Genomic DNA, 10,782 nt, shown 5'->3' on the forward strand with positions numbered 1-10,782 from the left:
GGGGCATGACATTCATTGGGTTTGTACTGTATCCGGCTCAGTTTATCATGTAATTAAACAAGTGCCATTGCTATTCAAAAGAAAGATAAACCCCTAACCTGGCCACAGCTTTTTGTTTCAAAGGGAAAGTGTTACTTCCCATTGGACTTCGGAGTAGAACTAACTGGATGTAGGACATTGACTAGTCCTGTGTAGCCGAACATTGACTAGTCCTGTGTAGCCGACTCCAGTATGACCTGCGGGTAGCACCATGGCCAAGTCGACTACCTGAGTCCGGCGGATATGGCCCAAGTCAGCTGCCAGAGTCCAGTGACTTCACAATAGCCAGCACATAACATAATCAAAATTAAAATAATGATCTCAACTGAAAGTTTCTTTTTGTCTAGATCTCATGGACAGTTTATTGCCTATCATATATTCATCTTTGATTATGCACCACAGGAAGTTCTTTGTGGGAAATAGATACGCTGCGTCATCACTACACTCCTGCAGTTTCAAGGTATCAGGAAGATAACAATTTCAATGGCGTCTCCTTTTTCTTGTTTGATTATTCAGCTCATTTCATGTGATACCGCTGCCAGATTTGTTGCGTCGCTTGAAACTGATCTCACTGTTCGGGCCAAAACAATGGAGATGAAGATCACAGACTTTAGTTCAGGCTCCTATGCAACAGTTTTCCGAGATGAGGTATGCCTGCATTGCACCCGTCTGACTACATTCACCCACAGCTTTCTGCGTTTACTTATTTACCACTTATATAGTTTGCCAAGATGAGGTAGGTCTTCACCACACCTTCCACTAGATATTTCTCTCTGATTTATGTCAACCTAAAACATGTCTAGCAAAACCAGCTTTGCCACCCTCTTATTGCTTAACTGTTTAAATTTTTGTGTTCAAGCCTGAGCCGGGTCGTTATCATAGGAGTCCTATCTACTGCCACTTGACGCTCATTATTAAACATCACTAAGGGTTGCTAAAATTTACCAATCTTGAATTTGAATTGTAGGCCCGGCGGCGGATAAAACAAGTCCCACTTGCGTTCTACAGAAGTACGCCAACATCTTTATTTCAAGAGTCAGATTTTCCTGGATGGACCTTTGGGTGCCAGTTGAATACCGGGGCGCAAGCTAGCGTAGAAGGAACTACGGTCCACACGCTAGAAACCGTCGATGCCTCACCTGCTAAAAGGTCACGGGTGTAGATCTCAGTAGGGCCAGACAGGGTGTAACATTTCATTGCAAGTGCAGTGTTTGCGGAAATATTGCCTCAAAGCTATTTTAGCAGTACTCCAGTGTTGTAACACAATATATGAGCTGAAAGTAGTGAAGTATAAAACCATGTGAGGAAGTTTTTCTTCTGGCTACTGCCGGTCTAAGATGTAATCGTGAATTTTTGCCAATTATTTATGTAGAGTAACAAATGCCGTTTCAGCTTAAGCAATCGTGCAAGTGTTGCACAGGGAAATATTTATAATCCATATTTGTGGGCCTATCGTGCGACGATACTCTCTTGAAGATTCTATTGAAGACGGATTGGTTTATGCACGTCAGCCACGTTGTTTAACCCCTGAGCGTGGGCAATGTGACTGATTTAGAAAGGTTGGAGTTTGGATTTTACTAATCACTACTAAGATATTGGCAAGTCCACCTCATGCTACCAACAGGTTAGTATTTGGAGCCCACATGAAATACAGCGTATTATGAGGTATGCCATGTGAGGACGGTGTAAACAGCTACAAAATATCGTCTTCGCCTGATGTTGTATCTGGCCTAACGTCGTCTTCATTGGCTCTAGCAGCTTGTGGCGTGCACAGCGGGTGCTCCGAATGAACGGAGGCTGCTGCTGCTGCTGACCTTTCCAGGTACTAAATGTGGATCGGGATTGCCGAACTATCTAGTCCATCCATACGCCCAACCCACATATCCTCAGGTACCCGCCCTCTCCCACTGCAAACATCTTACTGCCTTAGTTTTTCCTCGGCTAACTGCTCTGCTGTAGGCCATCTCTTGGGAACTCCGTCCAGCGCGCATGATTGCAGCTGCCATCGGATGGGTCCCTTGCTGAGTCAGCCGACCTGACAAGGTTCTTGACAGGTACGCACATAAGCTCCCTACAGAGGACGTGTGGGACGTGCTACGGGGTACGTTGGCATCACATATTTACATGTGCTGCGTAGATGCATTCCAGTTCGCTCCTCTTGCAACCTCCAACCACATGTTTGACATGAGGACCGGAGAGTTTTCTAGAGAATAAGATTGCATTTTGTTGCTCCAGATAATGACATGGGGCACAGCAAGCAGCAGCCTGCCTCTAACAGGCTAGACAGTCGTTGGCATCTCGGCTCCGAGGCCATATCTGGACTTAACTACTCGAGTTGCGGTGAATCGACTTCAGAGGCACCAAACCCCTGGTGGTGTCACATTTGGTGACGCTTCACAAGCACCTCTTGTTCGCACCGGCTACCGGCGCTTCACACCCATCTCGTGTCATCTGATTAGAAGCAACTCACGACCAGAGCTTCTTCAGGCCCAGCGGTAAGAGTCACTTCGTCTGGATTCTTATAAAGAAAAGGGGGAAAGAGAGAGGTTGAGGGGTCAAATCTTTGTTTAATCCTGCATGCACCACGCTTTTGGATTCCCCCAATTGTTTTCCTCAAAAGAAGATTTAATTCCATGTCAACCTCGTGGAAGATCTTTTCCCTTGCTCCTCGCACTCATGGGGATCCCGGTGGTTGAGTTCATCGCAGCAGCTTGCTTTTGTTTCCTTTCTTATTATGCTTCTTATACAGCTTCTGTTTGATAAGCATATCTTAAGATGAAGGGTCTCTTAATTTCTGAATCTTCAAAGGTAGCATCCGCTGATTTTTTGTCTTGGGGATGCTGCCTTCCCAACATTTCTTGTCAGGAGCCGTCCATTTCTGTTCAGTTGAGCCCCAGTTCATATTGACATATGATTTATCCTCCTCTCTTTCCCTAGTCCTTCACCTTTTGATTATAGGCTTATGCAACTGCCCATCCTTTTCAATTCATAACTCCAGTACTATTTTGTGTTATAGCTAGGCATCATATCTGCTTGACATGCATCATCAGAAATTTTTTGTTTTTGTTCTTCCAGCCTGTCCGTTGTTGAGCTGAAGCATGGACGCCTAAGAACACCTCAGTAGTCTTCTAGACTCGTCATGAAGTTCACACTCCATTTTTGGGTTCTTTTCTGTTGTCTGTATGCACTAAGCAAGAATATCTATGCGAGGCCCGATACAGTGAGCGTTGGAGCTCTTTTCACATTCAATTCCACGATAGGGAGAGCTGCCAAGATTGCCATTTCTGCTGCTGTCAATGAGATCAACAACGATTCAAGCATCCTTCCAGGCACAAACCTGGTTGTCGAGATGCAAGATTCCAACTGCAGTGGCTTCGTTGGCATTGTGCAAGGTACTTCTTTCATGTTTGTTTTTCTGAGCCACCGAATCATGCAGATTTATGTTATGACCCACATGGTATACGACTTACGAATTTCTTTGTTGCATGTGTTAGCATTGCAATTCATGGAGAAAGATACAGCTGCAATCATCGGCCCACAATCTTCTGTCATCGCGCATGTTATTTCTCATGTTGCAAATGAACTTCAAGTGCCTATGCTGTCCTTCGGTGCAACTGATCCAACTCTCACGTCACTTCAGTTTCCTTTCTTGGTGAGGACAACCCGTAGTGATCATTTTCAAATGGCTGCTGTTGCTGACTTAGTCGACTACTATGAGTGGAAGCAAGTGACAGCTATATATATAGATGATGATTATGGAAGAAACGGCATAGCCTCTTTAGGTGATGAACTTGTCAAGAGGCGGGGTAAGATTTCATATAAAGCTGCAGTTAGACCAGGAGCAAAAAAGAGTGAGATGGCTAGTGTGCTGGTCAGGGTTGCATTGATGGAATCTCGAGTCGTAATTCTGCATGCAAATCCTGACTCTGGGCTTGCACTTCTCTCATTGGCACGCAATCTCGGCATGACCTCAAGCGGGTATGTGTGGATTGCAACAGATTGGCTCAGCTCAATCCTGGATTCATCGCCACGTCTTGACATCGGATTACTGAGCACAATGCAGGGTTTTCTCACATTACGCCAGCACACAGAAAATACAAGAAGGAAGAGCATGCTAGCTTCAAAATGGAGTGCACTGGTGAAGAAGGATAGTGTTGACGACCTGTTCTTGATTAATTCGTATGGGTTTTATGCTTATGATACTGTCTGGATCCTTGCTTATGCGCTGGATGCATATTTCAGTAGAGGTGGAAACATTTCTTTCTCAAACGACACCAAGCTACATGAAGTTGGGGCAGGGGGTCTGCAATTGAAAGCTATGACTGTCTTTGATGGGGGGAGGCTGTTACTAGAAAGAATCCAGCAAGTGAATTTCACGGGTGCAACTGGCCCTGTAAAATTTGATACAGATGGTAATCTTATCCGTCCTGCGTACGACATTGTTAACATAGTGGGATCTGGTCTGCGGACAGTTGGTCACTGGTCCAACTATTCTGGCCTGTCCACCTCGTTGCCTGAGACTCTTTACATGAAACCAGCAAAACGTATTAGGGGAGATCAGAAACTCCACACTGTGATATGGCCAGGTGAGACTACAGTAAGGCCACGTGGATGGGTGTTTCCCAACAATGGAATTGAGCTGAAAATTGGAGTTCCCAATAGGGCAAGTTATCGTCAATTTGTGTCAGTTGACAATAACAGTGGAACGGTGCGTGGTTTCTGTATTGATGTGTTTGTTGCTGCAGCCAACTTGTTACAATATCCAGTTCCATTTAAGTTTGTTCCGTTTGGGGATGGTAGTCAGAATCCAAGCTATCCAGACCTTATCAACAATATTCTAACGAATGTAAGTTCGCGTTCTTAAAATCTACACCACTTATTACAGTTAATGTATCTGTACAGGTGGAGTACTAATGATCTTTTATGTCTAGGAATTCGATGCTGTGGTAGGTGATATAGCTATTGTCACAAACCGGACAAGGGTTGTTGACTTCACTCAGCCATATGTTGAGTCAGGACTTGTGGTACTTACCTCTGTTAAGAAGCAAAGCTCGAGTGGATGGGCCTTTTTGCAGCCATTCACCATCAAAATGTGGTGCGTCACAGGGCTGTTCTTTCTTGTCATAGGAACGGTGGTTTGGCTGCTAGAGCACAGAATCAATGATGATTTCCGCGGGCCTCCAGTGAAACAGGTTATCACTGTATTCTGGTAAGGTCTCCTAGTATACCAATTGGAGCCACTTTTTGCTGTTTTTTTTTCTCGAATACGCACGAGTGTGCGTATCATGCATTAAAGAAGAGAGAGTGGGCAAAGCGCCCTCCACCCCAAAGTGTTGCAAGTTAACCATTTTTTGCCGATCATCCTGTACAAAGCAAGCAAATTATGTTGGGTCTTTTGTTGGCATCTCAGTGCCATTCTAGATTGTGTAAATACAAAGTCTAGTGGCTGTAGGCTGTAGCTACTGACTTACTTCTGTGATGTCATTTTAACACGCATATGTATAGACGTGAGCCCGGGGATTAGACTTATTTCCTGCACACTTTACATTAAGTTAGAAGTGACTTTGAACCTGAGTGTAGGTGGGCTTGCAGCCATGTACTCTGCATCTCGTGAGAGCTCTTTCTTAACCAAATCACTTCCTTCTGAAAAGTTTTTTTTTAGGAAGTTCTACTTTTGTTCGGTATAGATGATCAGTTGAGTGGGCGTCATGCCAGAAATTATCATAATCTAGTTTCTTGAACGATGCAAGGGTCTTGTTTGCTTGAGGTTAATTACATGTTGTGTTAACTTTCCTTGTGCAGGTTCAGTTTCTCAACTCTGTTCTTTGCGCACAGTGAGTGAAAGGCAACTGTTAACCTTTCTACATACCATTGATGAAGATGTTCCAGTCGATTCACTAAAGTTCTTGTGCATTTTTATCTTAGGAGAGGACACGAGAAGCACCCTTGGCCGCTTCGTGATCATCATATGGCTCTTCGTGGTTCTGATCATCCAGTCCAGCTACACTGCCAGCTTGACCTCCATACTCACCGTGCAGCAGCTCATATCTCCAATCACAGGGATCGATAGCTTGGTCGCCAGTGACGAGCCCATCGGGTTTCAAGTCGGCTCCTTTGCGGAAAGTTACCTCGTGAACGAGCTCGGTGTCTCGAGACACAGGCTTAAATCCCTCGGTTCTCCGGACGAGTATAAGCAAGCGCTTGAGCTTGGCCCTGCCAATGGAGGCGTCACTGCCATCGTCGACGAGCGTCCCTATGTTGAGATCTTCTTGCTTCTGCATCCCAAATTCGCAGTCGTGGGCTCGGAGTTCACCAAAAGCGGCTGGGGCTTCGTGAGTTTATCTCTTTCCACCTGGTGAAAATAATAGCATCTAGTTTCAGTGAAGTTATGATGCAGAGCTAACCTGGGCATTTTATTGTCAGGCGTTCCCGAGGGACTCGCCGCTGGCGGTGGACCTGTCGACATCCATCCTGGCGCTGTCGGAGAACGGCGACCTCCAGCGGATCCACGACAAGTGGCTGGCGAACGACGCGGCAATGTCCACGTCTCAGAACAACGAGCTGGAGTCGGACCGGCTGCAGGTGTACAGCTTCTCGGGGCTGTTCCTCATCTGCGGCGTGGCGTGCCTCGTCGCGCTCGCCATACACGCCGGCATCCTCTTTCACAAGTACTGCGAGCAACGGCGGCAGATGTCGGCCGACGGCAGCTCCCGCTCCAGCCGCAGCAGTTTCCGCGCGTTCCTGTCGTTTGCCGACCGACGGGAGATGGACACCCATATAGCGTCCAAGGACAAGGCAGGAGGAGATCACTCCATTAGCGCGAGGTCGAGTAGCAGCGTCAGCACTGCCGCGTCGTGCTAGGGAGGGACGGACGGACGGCTTCCGGTTAGCTTTCAAACGTAGTAAGTGCGATATATAGCAGTAACCCCCAACGTAAGTATACTTAATTAGCGCTGTGCTGCAGAGTGTTCTCTCCTCGTGCTGCAGAATTGTAGAGATGCGTAAGCTGTTGTGCACATGGAGCAACTTCAGTACACGTCCCCGAGAAACTTGCTCTTGTAACTTCTGCTGCGTCCTGGCGCTTCCTACATCGCTGATATAGCTATTTGCTTTTGGTTCGTGTCTTGTATATGTATGTATGTCAGCTTCCAGAGGCCGGCGATGAAGATTTGGTAAGCGTGCGGCTGGCTGGCTGGCTGGTTGGCGATGTTTGGTTCCCGGTCATTGATTGCCACGCCAAAGCTGTGGCTTGCCACATCTTCCTAGGCTGGTGTTTGGTTTGTTATGCAGGTTTGGCTCGCCACAACGCAAAGGAGCTTCTGCAGCAGGAATTCTCGCCAAATGCGAGGCGCCCATTTAGCTCGCCACACTTTTTGTGGCACGTCACAACCCACAAGTGTGGCTGAAATCTCAACTTAGGCATGTCAATTTTAGTGAAATCACTAGTTAAGGAGTACTCGTTGTAAAGATCACTCCCACTTTCCCGCGCCACTTGTCGTAACCTGGGAGTTCTCCCTTTTTTCTAAGATTCGTTTATTCAAAACGTTTTACCTCTTAAACTGTATGTCCAAATCTCGAACCGTTTTCACCGTTGGATTCCTCGTGTTGATCTTGAAAACTAGATCCCATGTTGATAGATTTTGACAAACCTTTTTTTCAAAAAACCGAATGGAAAAAACCAGATGAAAAAACCGAACCGGGAACACGGGGTTTTTCCCTTTTTGAAAGAGGCACGCCCATGCCTCTCCCGGAAGGAAAAAAAAAAGAGAAAACACGTATTTTTTTCATTTCTGAGGAGGCACGGTCGTGCCTCTGGCGAAAGCACAAACCATGCCTCTTGTAAAAGAAAAAAAATAGAAAACACGGGTTTTTTTTCGTTTCCGAGAGGCAACCGTGCCTCTCGCGGAAGCAAAACCGTGCCTCTTTCGGAATAAAAAAACAGAAAACGTATTTTTTTCGTTTTTGAGAGGAACGGCCGTGCCTCTCGCCAAAGCACAACCGTGCCTCTCTCGAAAGCAAAACCGTGTCTCCCGCGGAAGAAAAAAACCCAGAAAACACACTTTTTTCGTTTTCAAGAATCACGGCCGTGACTCTCGCGAAAGCAAAACCGTGACTCTCGCGATAAAAAAACGCGTTTTTTCGCGCATTTTTTGTTCTAAAAGTTAAGGAAGACTGGTGGAAAACAAAAACGTAAAAAACCAATAAAAACCGTTTAAAAAACCGAAAACACGTGCGGAAAAATAAAAAAACAAAATCCTAAGGGAGCGCCCAGAGCGCGACACGTGGCGGGCGACCGAAAGCGTGCCAAGTGGCGTTGATCATTGTGAGTATACCTGGCCATACCTCGGGCTGGGCCGGGCTTCGGGCCGGGCCTAGCCAAGCCCGACACAAAAAACCCAGGCCCGGGCTCGGCCCGACCCGACCAACGGGCCTATTTTTTGGGCCCGAGCCCGGCCCGAACACCTAAAAGCCCGTCGGGCTTCGGGCCGGCCCGGCCCGAACACCTAAAAGCCCGTCGGGCTTCGGGCCGGCCCGGCCCGACCTTCAGGAAAGCACAAAAACGACGGGCCCGGGCCCGGCCCGGCCCGGCCTTCGGGCTCAAAATCTAGGCCCGAGCCCGGCCGGGGGGCAGCGTCGGGCCGGCTGGGCCGGGCTTCCCATGGCCAGGTATAATTGTGAGCCTTCCGAAGAAGCGCTCTTTAACTGGTTGCTCTCTTTTTAGTCCCCAACCAAACAGACCTTTTTTTGTTTTGAGGTGAACCAAACAGACCTAGTTCGGTTGCCCTCAACTAGGCTCGTGTTGTAGGGAAAGGTTCGACTGTTGCTAAATTAAACAAGTGGTCATCTATCTTACCAGGGCATCTAGTTCTGAACATGGACGCATCCTATTTTGCTGGGACAAATTCAGGTGCATGCGGGGCGGTTGTCGGGGATCATAAAGGTTGTTTCATCACAGCTGCAACAGCAAGACTTGAACACGCCACTGATGTTGTCGCGGCAGAAACAACAACACTGTTTGAAGGTTTAAAATAAGCCCTAAGTGTGGGATGTGCTAAGTTGATGGTAAGAATGGATAACAGTGTTGTGGTGGATGCAATAAAGCTAAACGAAGGCCATTCAATGGTTGCAGCGCCTGTGTTAGATGATTGTTGAAATATCTTGAGTGGTTTTGGGAAGGTTACTATTGAACATTGCTTTAGAGAGACAAATGTAGTAGCTCACGAGCTGGCAAAGTGGGGGTGTGCAAATGACCCTCATGTTTGGGCAGATGCACCTCCTAATTTTCTTGTTAAATTCCTAGCGGATGATGTAACCGTTATTTGAGTTAATAAAGTATACCTTCCCGTACAAAAAACAGACCTAGTTAGGTTGCTTTCGCTTTGCGGCGTGAGGCCATGGCCCAAGGAAATGAGCACGGCCACCAGCCCAGCAATGGCCGCCTTCGCTCGTGGTGACGGTTTCAGCTGAGGATGGATAATGGGTTTTAGCTGGTGATGTGGCCTAGTAGAAGATTGTGTTGCGTCACATAGCGCTTAAGTAAACGACACTTGAGTACAAAAAGAACCTGCTTTACCCTCTCGATTAGGGTTTCCTTACCTCCGCTGGCGATCTCATCCGCTGGCAGGAGGTTTTTTGCAATCCCGGGGGCCTATCCTAGCCTCTGCCTCCCAGAACGGCGAGGGAAACCCCGGTGATCTACAGGTATCTAACCTGATGGCAGCGGCGACTGGCTCTTCGTCGCGATCGGGACGGACGGGGGAGGAGGATCTGGAGGAGATGTTGAAGAACATGGAGCTTATGGATGAAGAGCTGGACGACGTGGTCATTGGGAAGGAAAAGGCTAAACAGTTTAAGGAGGTTTCTCGATGGCTGGCGATCGCACGAGTTAACACGGATCGTCCTTTTAGTTTGTCGTTGTTTTTTGATACCATGAAGTTTATCTGGGGACTAGCGCAAACGCCCAAATTCAGAGAGGCGGGAGCGAATAGATTCATATTCCAGATGTTTTGCTTGGGAGATTGGAAGAAAGTAGTCCACGGTGGTCCATGGCTCTTTCGAAACTATGGGTAGTCATTGAGGACTACGATGGGGCGACGGATCCAGAAGAATATGTGCTTGATGGCCTGTATGTATGGGTGCAGATTCACAAGGTTCCCGATCTTTACCGCCATCCAGAGGTGGTCGATGAGCTAGCACACAGAATTGGCAAAGTCAGAGAGGTTCAACTCCGTCCTACTCTGTACTATGAGGGTGACTATGTCAGGGTTAGGGTTCGTGTCCTCACTGCGAAACCTTTGACAAGATTCACTCCTCTATCTGTGAAGGGAGAGGGGAGACGAATGTTAGTGGTGAAATATGAAAATTTTCCTTTCTTCTGCAAGGTCTGTGGTCTTATGGGACACGGTTTTGAGGAGTGTGGCAATGGGGTATGGATGGAGACTGGCAAGAAGTGGGGAAGCTGGATGATAGCCAAGCGCAGAGAGGTTTCTTACTCACAGCCCAAGGACGAGAGGTCTTTCTTCCGAGGAGGCTGTGGCAGTGGTGGAGCAAGAACGTGAAACAGCCCAGCGGGGAGGAGACCCAGTAAGAAACACAGGCCATGGACATGAAGGAGAAGTGCCCGTTGGAGATACTCAGGATGGGACTGTAGAATCTGGAGATGGGTCTGGTGCTATGGCGAACAAAGCCAATAACAAAAAGGAACTCAGTGGATAGTGCCCCGGCACTGGTTACCAGTGTCCA

At 47.5% G+C, this 10,782-nt stretch overlaps 1 pseudogene; it reads left to right on the plus strand.

The window, feature by feature from the left end:
- The window catches only part of LOC119365619, a 12,130-nt pseudogene extending 4,971 nt beyond the window's left edge, over positions 1–7,159 (plus strand).
- Positions 7,160–10,782: the final 3,623 nt, after the last annotated feature.

This window comes from Triticum dicoccoides, chromosome 2B (assembly GCF_002162155.2).
Source record: "Triticum dicoccoides isolate Atlit2015 ecotype Zavitan chromosome 2B, WEW_v2.0, whole genome shotgun sequence".
In the NCBI taxonomy this organism is placed as follows: Eukaryota; Viridiplantae; Streptophyta; class Magnoliopsida; order Poales; family Poaceae; genus Triticum; species Triticum dicoccoides.